The sequence below is a fragment of the Barbus barbus genome, assembly GCF_936440315.1.
Source record: "Barbus barbus genome assembly, chromosome: 27".
Taxonomy (NCBI): domain Eukaryota; kingdom Metazoa; phylum Chordata; class Actinopteri; order Cypriniformes; family Cyprinidae; genus Barbus; species Barbus barbus.
The window spans coordinates 30,090,325-30,101,767 of NC_136755.1; the positions used below are offsets into that span (position 1 = coordinate 30,090,325).

Sequence of the window (11,443 nt, forward strand, 5' to 3'; positions counted from 1 at the left end):
CATAAATTGTAAATTTCCTTTACACCAAAAAAAGGTGTACAAATAATTTCAAAAATAACCATAAAGAAATGAAAAGTATAATTAACTGTAATATAAATAAATATGCATTTATTTTGTATATATTTATAAATAAATAAATATTAAATTATAATGATAGCCTAAATATAATCTTACAGTTGTACATTTTTTTACAGTTGATGGTATACTGTATATTATAGTTGATATGTGTATATATATATATATATATATATATATATATATAAATACATGAATACATGTATATATATATATATGAAGAGTTAATTTGCAGAAACCGATAATTCCATTTTTCTTTTTTCAAAACTCATGTTTTTTATTTTTTATTGTGCATTCCAAGTAATATCGATCAAACTGCAGTTGGGTTGTTTTGATTAAGTAATAATAACAAACAAATACAGGTAATTTACAAAAATTAAAGTATGTTTTTTTACATATTAAAATGTAGTTTTATAGCAAAAGCAGATAACTCCACATTTCATGTTTTAGAGTTTAATAAAGCACTGGTTTAATCTTTGTAATCTCCTGAGATGATAATGTAGATGCCTGACAAACATTGTTGTTGTTGTTATGATCATAAACTGTATGGATGTGATTATACACAGTTTTCCCTCACTGCTGTAACGCAAGGATCCGTCAAAACGTTTCAGCTTTTATTTTCCTTTTACGTCCTGAAGAAGATATCACAGGTTCATCAAGTTCGTGGAAATTATCCATCCTCGATCACTTGTAGTCATCTTTGACGAAACTCCTCTCAGATAGCACGTCTTTTGTCGTCACCTGACCTGAATACAGCGTGCTGATTCGCTAGAATGGATTTATCGGCTTCTGTTCACAAACAACACTGGCGCTTATCGGCTTCTGCAGTAAAATTTGAACTCACGACGCCTTGAAAGCGGACAATACTGGCTTTTTTGACAAAACGTGCTTAGGGTTCAGAACGCGCTATATGTGGAGAATAATGCGGGCAATCAGCTCTTTTTTTTAAAGTGGCGTTTATCGTTTTTTTCATATGCAGTGTATATATATATATATATATATAATATAATTTGTAAAATAAAGTATAATGTAATTTAGATATAAATTTACAGTTTAAATTTATGCACTACAGTATAATTTTACATAAATGAATAATTAAAGGGTTAGTTCACCCCAAAATGATAATCCTGTCATTAATTGCTCACCCTCATGTCGTTCCAAACCCGTAAGACCTCCGTTCATCTTCAGAACACAAAGTAAGATATTTTTGATGAAATCTGAGAGCTCTCTGACCCTCCATAGACAGCAACACAACTGAAATGTTCCCAGTCATTTTTGCGAAGCTACGACAATACTTAACCGCGAGCCTGTTGAAAATCAATTCATATATGGGACGATTCAAATCGGTTAAACAAATCATGATTCAATTAGAGGTAGGAGTTTATATGAATTTATATCTGAGGGGAACTTACTGTCTTTAGAACGATGCATATTAAAGTTCATAAGTGCAGCGCTGCTTTGTTTACTGCGGTAACCAAGGAAACACAGTATCATTGCTGTTCATAAGCTCTTTGTTTACTGCGGTAACCATGGAAACACAGTCTCATTGTTGTTCATGAGCGCCACCTGCTGGCAGAGAGTGAGTCTGCGTCTCATTCAGCTCGTCTGCTGTTTCCTTCAGATGTGTTTTATGTAATATAGTTTCACAAAACTATTTGTTTTCAAAAATGATACAGTCTCTAATGTAGATTATAAACTGCTCATGTTGCATGTATGCAGCATCTTTGTTTGGATCGTGATTAAAATGCAGCGGTTGCCTCTAATTTTAAATGGAGAGAGCACAGACAAAGCCTTATTTTGTTTATCTGAAGAGATTTCTTTTATTTGTTACTTATTTATTTGATTTGGAGCTTGTTTTAAAATTTCAATTTAGTTTTATTATTTACATTTACATTATATTTACATTTAGTTATTTAGCAGATGCTTTTATCCAAAGCGACTTATAAATGATGACAATAGAAGCAATCAAAACCAACAAAAGAGCAATAATATGCAAGTGCTATATTAGTATAGTGTTATAGTGTTATATTTAAATCTCACACAGAAACATGCTGCATTTTGTCCAAGCAATAATAAAAGGACACATTTAATTTATAATTTGTCTTAAATCTCATTTTGTTAAATGGTGAGTTGAGTGAAGCGTTACATCCCTACTTTCTCCAGAAGGTTAACAGCGCATTACGTTGATTACATTCACTGGAAGAAGGTATCTCGTGGAGAAGAATTGGTGAATAAATTATGTTGTTATTGTGTTGCACAATACTTTGTAAAATTACGACTGAACCACTGAAGTCACATGGACTGTTTACCGATGTCCTTGCTACATTTCTGGGAACATTTCAGTTGTGTTGCTGTCTATAGAGGGTCAGAGAGCTCTCGGATTTCATCAAAATATCCTAATTTGTGTTCCGAAGGTGACCGAAGGTCTTAGAACGACATGAGGGGGAGTAATTAATGACAAATTAAAATTTTGGGGTGAACTATCCCTTTAATAATAATATTTTATACATTTAAATAATTTTTTACATTTAATTAAAATACATATTTAGTATATAATGTTCTGTAGATTTTTTCATGTCTAATATAAATATATATATATATATGTGTGTGTGTTATAGAATATAGACTATAATGTAATAGAGCTAGAATTTATATATAATTAATTCTGTTTTATGACACAGGATTTGTGTAAGTGTGGAGTTGTGTGTTGTTTGTGCTGGCGTGTTCAGATCAGGCCGGAGCGTTTATGTAAGAATCACACATCGGATCATCAATCACACGAGCGTTTAATGTCTCACTGCTCCGCTGCAGATCTCCGCTCATTAATAAAGCTCGTTTAATGCAGTGATGGACAGAAAACCTCTTACAAGCCAAACCAAACATCCTGTTTGTCCCTCAGCGCTCTTGCGGTTCGTCTGCCTGATGGAAGAAGATGTAAATGATGCTCATAATGAAATAATAGCGGTGTTCATGACGAGGGTTTTCTTGCAGCTGATTTAATGTTTTAGATGTTTGTGTGGTTTGATCTGAAGAACTCTGAGATCATCTTCTTCTGATGAGACGCTAATAGATGCAAATCTGCCTTTCTGGCCACTCTGTTGACCTTTGACCTTTGATTTCAATATGCTTAATGACGTCTGCTTTAGTGAAGGATTCTTCTGATTGGTTAACACACTGCATGTTTGAATACTTGATTCTGATTGGTTGAAGTCAAATGTTCATGTTTATTATACATGATACTGGTTTGCATCAGTCTTTTAATAAAATATGATGTCATTGTCAACCTAAATCAGGATCTAGGTTTTTAAAAGACTCCAAAAGAAAACATCTAATTTAATTTAGGTGCCAAATTTAAATTTAGGTGAGTTGATCTAGTTTTTAATTTGAAATAAATAAATAATTGTTTATAATATTGTTTAAATATATAAAAAAAACTAAAGTCCTGTCATCCTAAACAGTTCACCTTCGTGCTTCTGCTGACGCTGCGACCCAGGCTCTTCTCTCTCAGCGCTGCGCAGCTCAAACGAGTAGCGCGGTTTCATTATGCTTTCAGCTTCTTTTGATGTTCCTCATATACAACAGAAATGGCAGCCCTTACGATTTGAACAACGCTGTCACGCCCATGGACTGTTTGTGTTTTGTTTTTGCTCTCCATGTGCTCCCCGTGACCCAATTTATCCTGTGTGTTATTGAGTTCATTGATTCCAGGTGTGTCTTGTCATTACCCCTCGTTTAGGTGTGTATATCAAGTCTTGTCTGCCCTGAGTTCCTTTGTCTGCGATTGTACGTCAAGTTGTTCTTCGTGTGTGTTCCTGCTAGGGGTGTGCGATATGACGATTTTTGATCGTGGACGATAAAAATGTCTCCACGATCTGCTTTTGAAGAAATATGGTAGTATCGTGCTACAGCACACATTATGTCAAATACAGTTCTGGTGCCTCCGTCTCTATATACTGTACAACACGACATACAGCAGTAGAGTTACTCAGACAGGACACTGCACTTATTCGCGATCGCAAAAGTACATTATTTGCACACAAGCCTTGCTGGTTAAATGTTTAATTTGCGCGCTGGTCTGACGTGCGCTTTTTCTGAGCGCATACACCTGAAGCACGGACACTAAAAAGCCTGTCTAACAGCGCCTGATTACTCAACTAACTTATTTTTTGCGCTAATACTGCCAAAACACACAAGGTTTACATACAGACTGAGTTGGTTATCTCTAAAATGAAAGTAAATAGTTAAGAGAGAAACGGATGCGTGTCTGTATATTAGATGCGTGCAGCTCTTAAAGGGACAGGACACTAAACATGCTGTCGACTGTCATTAAAGGGATAGTTCACCCTAAAATGTAATTTCTGTCATTATTTACTCACTCACATGTTGTCCCAAACCTCTATTAATTTCTTGTGCTGAACCCAAAATAAGATATTTGAAGAATGAGGGTAACCAAACAGTTGCTGGTCTACATTGACTTTGATAGCAGGAAAGAAAAATCCTATGGAAGTCACTGAGGACCAGCAACTGTTTGGTTTTCCACCTTCTTCAAAATAGCATTTATGTTCAGCAGAAGAAAGAAACTCATTCAGGTTTAAAACAACTTTTGAGTAAATGATGGAATAAAAATAAAACATTATGACAGAATTGACAGACAGATGACAGAATATTTATTTTTGGGGGAACTATTCATTTAACGTTGACAAAACAACAAAACACAGAGAAAAATCACTCACTATTCTTGACTGAAAATCTTTAATACAGTTGCTTTAGGAATCAGTCTATGTAGTGTTTTATTTTTATATTTGTTCATTCAATTTCATTGAATGCTCTGCTAAATACACCTATTGTACCTGAAAATAAAGCACTGTTTGTTTTATTTGTATATTATGTGTATTTGTAATGTGTATCTTTGTTCTTATTTTTTAATAAGAAAGATAGAATGATGACAAAGATTTTTATCTTCGCCCACTTTGGCCTAAATATCTGCCATGTCTTTTTTTTTTGTTTTTTGTTACCTTGAAAGGCTTTGTCTTTCTAGTTTGGCTGTAATGCTCAGACAACTTGTAAAACCAACATGACAAAGAATCGTGATAAAATCGTGAATCGTGATATTTCTAAAAAAAATCGTGATATGATATTTTTCCCATATCGCCCACCCCTAGTTCCTGCCCTGTGTAACTCCTGTGGATTATTAAAGACTGTTTATGGTAATTCTCCTGCATTCTCCTCGTTCTTTGCTCAACACAGTAGGCAACCGTGACAGAATCAGTTTACCTTGCGTTTTCCCTCCGTTTGTTTTCTGCATTTTTTCCAGTGTTTTGTTTTCTGTTTTCCCCGTTGTTTCCCATGGATCCCCTCACCACAAGGTTCACCGCCCTCGCCCGCAAAGACCTTTCCCTGTTGGAGTATGCGGTTGAGTTCAGCCATCTTGCCGTGGTAACGGCGTTTGACGATGCTGCGCTGAACTCACTGTTCTGGATCGGAGCAAATTACTTCCGCGATATAGACCTCCCAGACACCACCAGACTGAGCTGGAGGGAAGCGATCATCTGGTATTTGGAGAGTGTCTATGTCCGATCCAGAGCACAGCTGAACCCAGAACACAGCCGGACCTGCAAGTGACGTCAGTCCAGGTGCGAGAGCCGGCAACAGAGCCCGCCTTGAGGGAGAATGCCGCGGACAGTCAGATCGCGGAGAGGAGCTCTGCCCCCTGCACCGTGGCTGAGGGTGAGCTGATTATGGATCTGGGACTGCAGGACTTCAAGTCTGTTGATGGAAATCTCATAGACTGGGATACTGACCTGGCCCCTTTCCTCCCTCCTGCTGCGGAGGCCTCTGTCTCTCCTGTTCCCATGTCCAGCCCAAAGAGGGCTCCCCTTCCTGAGTTGAGCCCAGAGAGGGCTCCCATTCCTGAGTCTCTCGTTCCTGAGTTAAGCACAGAGAGGGCTCCTGTTCCTGAGTCTCTCGTTCCTGAGTTAAGCACAGAGAGGGCTCCTGTTCCTGAGTTGAGCCCAGAGAGGGCTCCCGTTCCTGAGCCCAGAGAGAGTTAAGCTCAGAGAGGGCTCCCGTTCCTGAGTTAAGCCCAGAGAGGGCTCCCGTTCCTGAGTTAAGCCCAGAAAGGGCTCCCGTTCCTGAGTTAAGCCCAGAGAGGTCTCCTGTTCCAGAGTTGAGCCCAGAGAGGGTTCCTGAGCCCAGAGAGAGTTAAGACCAGAGAGGGCTCCTGTTCCTGAGTTAAGCCCAGAGAGGGTTCCCGTTTCTGAGCCCAGAGAGAGTTAAGACCAGAGAGGGCTCCTGTTCCTGAGTTAAGCCCAGAGAGGGTTCCCGTTTCTGAGCCCAGAGAGAGTTAAGACCAGAGAGGGCTCCTGTTCCTGAGTTAAGCCCAGAGAGGGCTCCCGTTCCTGAGTTGAGCCCGTTTCTGAGTTGAGCCCAGAGAGGGTTCCCGTTCCTGAGTTGAGCCCAGAGAGGGTTCCCGTTCCTGAGTTGAGCCCAGAGAGGGCTCCCATTCCTGATTCTCCCATTCCTGAGTTAAGCCCAGAGAGGGCTCCCATTCCTGAGTTAAGCCCAGAGAGGGCTTCCGTTCCTGAGTTAAGCCCAGAGAGGGCTCCTGTTCCTGAGTTAAGCCCAGAGAGGGCTCCCGTTCCAGAGTTATGCCCAGAGAGATTTAAGCCCAGAGAGGGTGCCCGTTCCTGAGCCCAGAGAGAGTTAAGCCCAGAGAGGGCTCCCGTTCCTGAGTTAAGCCCAGAGAGGGCTCCCGTTCCTGAGTTAAGCCCAGAGAGGGCTCCTGTTCCTGAGTTAAGCCCAGAGAGGGCTCCCGTTCCAGAGTTATGCCCAGAGAGATTTAAGCCCAGAGAGGGTGCCCGTTCCTGAGCCCAGAGAGAGTTAAGCCGAGAGAGGGCTCTCGTTCCTGAGTTAAGCCCAGAGAGGGCTCCCGTTCCTGAGTTAAGCCCAGAGAGGGCTTCCGTTCCTGAGTTAAGCCCAGAGAGGGCTCCTGTTCCTGAGTTAAGCCCAGAGAGGGCTCCCGTTCCAGAGTTATGCCCAGAGAGATTTAAGCCCAGAGAGGGTGCCCGTTCCTGAGCCCAGAGAGAGTTAAGCCCAGAGAGGGCTCCCCTTCCTGAGTTAAGCCCAGAGAGGGCTCCCGTTCCTGAGTTAAGCCCAGAGAGGGTTCCTGTTCCTGTGTTAAGCCCAGAGAGGGCTCCCGTTCCTGAGCCCAGAGAGGGCTCCTGTTCCTAAATTAAGCTTAGAGAGGGCTCCCGTTCCTGAGTTGAGCCCAGAGAGGGCTCCCGTTCCTGAGTTGAGCCCAGAGAGGGCTCCCGTTCCAGAGTTGAGCCCAGAGAGGGCTCCCGTTCCAGAGTTGAGCCCAGAGAGTGCTCCCGTTCCATAGTTGAGCCCAGAGAGTGCTCCCGTTCCAGAGTTGAGCCCAGAGAGGGCTCCCGTTCCAGAGGCAACCGTGACAAATGCGGTGGTTGCACCAGTGTGACCGCTCACAAAATTTAGTCGCACCGGCAGAAAGAATGCTTGCAAAATGCCGCAGTCTGGAGCCCTGCAAAATATTATGTAAACTTTAATCAGAATCCAGGGTTATTATAATATATTATTTAAATATTATTTGTCTTTTAAAAAAATATTACGCCAACCTAAATCAGTCAAACCTTGTCTTTTAAAAGGCAAAATAATATGATAAAGTATTACAGTGTCCGCAAATATTGTTTTCAGAATAACTAGGACTCTTCATTGCACTCTATCAAATGTTTTATGTTACCGTACAGAAATCACAGAAATCACTGGTGTTTTGTTTGTGATTACTGATGCTGCTGGATGGAGTCTGATCGGTGATCTGAGCGAGTGATGCAGCCGATGCTAGTGTCCAGCTGCCGGGCCGAGCGAGAGAGAGAGAGAGAGAGAGAGAGAGATCACATCCCGCTGGTCGCCATAGTAACGCAGAGTTGGCTCCTCTTCCAGAAGAGTTGTGCTCTTCTCTCATCCCAGCATCTCTGTGCTCAAACACTTCCATCTGACACCCACCTCTCCGCATAATCCCTCTCTCTCTCTCTCTCTCTCTCTCTCGAGCGCGCGCTATATTGGTCGCTTTCAGTCGTTTTTTAGCCCGGTTGCCATGGTAACGGGCTGGGGGTGTGCAGGCGAGTGAGTGCGTGTGAGAGAGAGAGAGAGAGAGAGTGGGCGTCACGGAAGTGACATCTCTTAGGCTCTAACCCATCTTCCTCTCTATCTATCTCTCTCTCTCTCTCAATTCAATTCAATTCAATTCAATATTGCTTTATTGGCATGACTGTAAAAAATACAATATTGCCAAAGCTTGAAATATATATAGAGAAATATAATAACAATGAAAATATCAAAATAATAGAATAAAACCATTATAACAATATAAACTTAAATAAACAGTGTAACAAAAAAGAACTTGTGTGAACATTTCATACCACAGTGTTTAACATATAAACACACACAGGCTGAGGGTCACTGTGGTGGACATTAGGGAAACACACTGAGGTCAGACATAATACATACATTACACACATTACACACGTTCACCTGCTGTCTCTCAGGCTGTGGCACACACATGTATCTCGCAGCCAGTGCTGCTGTCTGTCCCTCTCCTAGTATTATCTTTATTTGTTCCTCTTCAGTCATGGCTGTAAAGTTCTTTATGATGTTTGTGAATTTGTTGATGTAGTGAAGTGACATTCAGCCAAGTATGGTGACCCATACTCGGAATTCGTGCTCTGCATTTAACCCATCCAACGTGCACACACACACAGCAGTGAACACACACACACACACACACACACACACACACACAGCAGTGAACACACACACACACACACACACACACACACACACACACACACACAGCAGTGAACACACACACACACACACACAGCAGTGAACATACACCCGGAGCAGTGGGCAGCATTTATGCTGCGGCGCCCGGGGAGCAGTTGGGGGTTCGGTGTCTTGCTCAAGGGCACCTCAGTCGTGGTATTGAGGGTGGAGAGAGTGCTGGACATTCACTCCCCCCACCTACAATCCCTGCCGGCCCGGAGACTCAAACCCACAACCTTTGGATTACGAGTCCGACTCTCTAACCATTAGGCCACGACTTCCCCATGTATATGTCTCTGATTGATTTAAATTGGTAACAGTGAAGTAGGAAGTGTGTCTCTGTCTCGCAGTGAACACACACTCTTTGCTCTCTGGGTAAGCAGCTCTTTCTGTGTCTGCCGGTCTCGATGGCTAGTCTGTGCTCACTGAGCCTGTACTTGCTCAGGATCTGGCTCTGCTTTGTGTCTTTGACACTCTGGAGATATTCTTCTAATTCATAATTTAATTTTATAGTTCGATAAAGTTGTAATTTACTTTGTGTTTTGGTTTCTTGATCCCAATGTTCCAGATATATATGTTTAGATTGTTTGATAATCTGATTTATTTTGATGTTTGTGTGAGAAGCAGTGCTGGTCTGAGACTGGTTAGTGTTAGTAGAGTTAGTCAGGTTAGTAAGTCTCAGAACCAGCTGGCTGAGTGGACTCTTTTCAGGGTTCAGTTCTTGGGTTTGTTGTGCTTTAAAATGTAGCGATTCTGTGGGACTTGATTTTAGATGCATCCAGAATTTGAGCGATCTTTTTTGTATATTTATAATCAATGGGAAACGGCCTAATTCTGCCCTACATGCATTATTGGGTGTTCTTCTTTGTAATTTTAGGATCATTTTGCAGAATTCTGTGTGTAGGGCTTCTGTTGGATGCCTGTCCCATCTAGTGTAGCTCTGAGCACTGAGTGGACCCCAAACCTCACTCCCATACAGCGCTATGGGCTGAATCACACTATCAAAGATTTTACACCAAATTGGAAGCGGTATTTCAATATTTTGGAATTTTTTCTTGATTGCATATAGAGCTCTTGGAGCTTTATCTTTGAGAGCATTCACTGCCGTACTGAACCTCCCCGATGCAGTGATGATCAGGCCGAGGTAAGTGTACTGCATCGTGTGTTCTAGGGTTCTCCAGTTCTCCAGCAGGTCTAGGTGCTTCTGTAGTCCCTGTGGGGTGGATGACAGCAGCACTAGATCATCTGCGTACAGCAAAAGCTTGATATGTTTGTCTTGTAGAGTGAGTCCAGGGGCTGTAGACTGTTCCAGCTGCGCCGCTAATTCATTAATGTAGATGTTGAACAGTGTTGGACTCAGGCTACAGCCCTGCCGTACTCCTCTCTTCTGGGAGAAGAGTTCTGTATGTTTGTTGCCAGTTCGTATTGCACATTTGTTGCTTGAATACATTGATTTAATAATGTCATAAACTTTACCCCCTACACCACTTTGTAAAAGTTTGTAATATAATGCTGTGGAGGCGATCGGGAAACAAAAGCTGGTGTCAGGACGAGTTTTACATTCGTCCGGTGTTTGCGCTTCTCACTGGATGTGATCCGTCTTCCAGAAATAGTTCACTCAGTGTTTCTGAAGGGTTTGAGTCATCAATCCCATGATACCCTGCAGGTCTCGACCTCTCGCTCTGACCAATCACATGGCAGCGCTCACATTTAGTTACTGCTGCGTCGTTTAGGATCAACCAGCAGTCAGTTTTTTTTTTTTGATACATTTAATTAAATTTTTTTATTTATATTTATATGTAAATATTTTATATTATATATATATTTTGCTTATATTTAAAGTTTTTTTACTTTGATACATTTTATTTATTTTATTGCTAATAAAATAGTTATGTTTTTAGTTTATTTTAAATATTTAATTGATATATTTAGTTTATATTTTTTGTTTTAAAACAATAATTTTAGTTATTAAAAATATTAGGCATTTCATACATTTAATTTATATTTTTATTGCTTATAAAAGTAATTTATTTTTAGTTTTTTATGTTACTGAATTGATACATTTAACATTTAATTTATATATTTTATTGCTTATATTTCTTTATTTTAAGTATTAAATGAATTGATACAGTTTTTACTGCTATAAAAGGATAAATGCATGTGCAGTGTTCAGCATTATTGTGCATGTTTATGATCATCCTCTTGCTGTTCCGGATCCGTCCGATACGCCGCTCTGCAGGAATAGTCCACGCTCTTTCCTCGAACGCTTTCTGAAGCTGTATTCAGTCATACGTCAGCGTTCACACGTCATCTGTTCAATTCACTCATTCTAGTAACAATGTAATGCATCCCACCTGCTTTCTGCTTTCACTGCAACATTACATATTTTTAATTGATACATGAATCTATAAAATAACGTTATACGAACCAGGGTCTTATACTGCGTTTAGACACACTTTGCTTACAGAGTCACAGAAATCACAAACTTCATTTAAAACGGCTATAAAATAAAACAGCTTGTGTATTA

General features: G+C 40.6%; 1 protein-coding gene across 1 annotated transcript in view; it reads left to right on the forward strand.

The window, feature by feature from the left end:
* The window catches only part of LOC306847565 (ras/Rap GTPase-activating protein SynGAP-like), a gene marked incomplete at both ends in the record, with an annotated part of 77,718 nt that overhangs the window by 4,450 nt on the left and 61,825 nt on the right, over positions 1–11,443 (forward strand). The window lies entirely within an intron of this gene.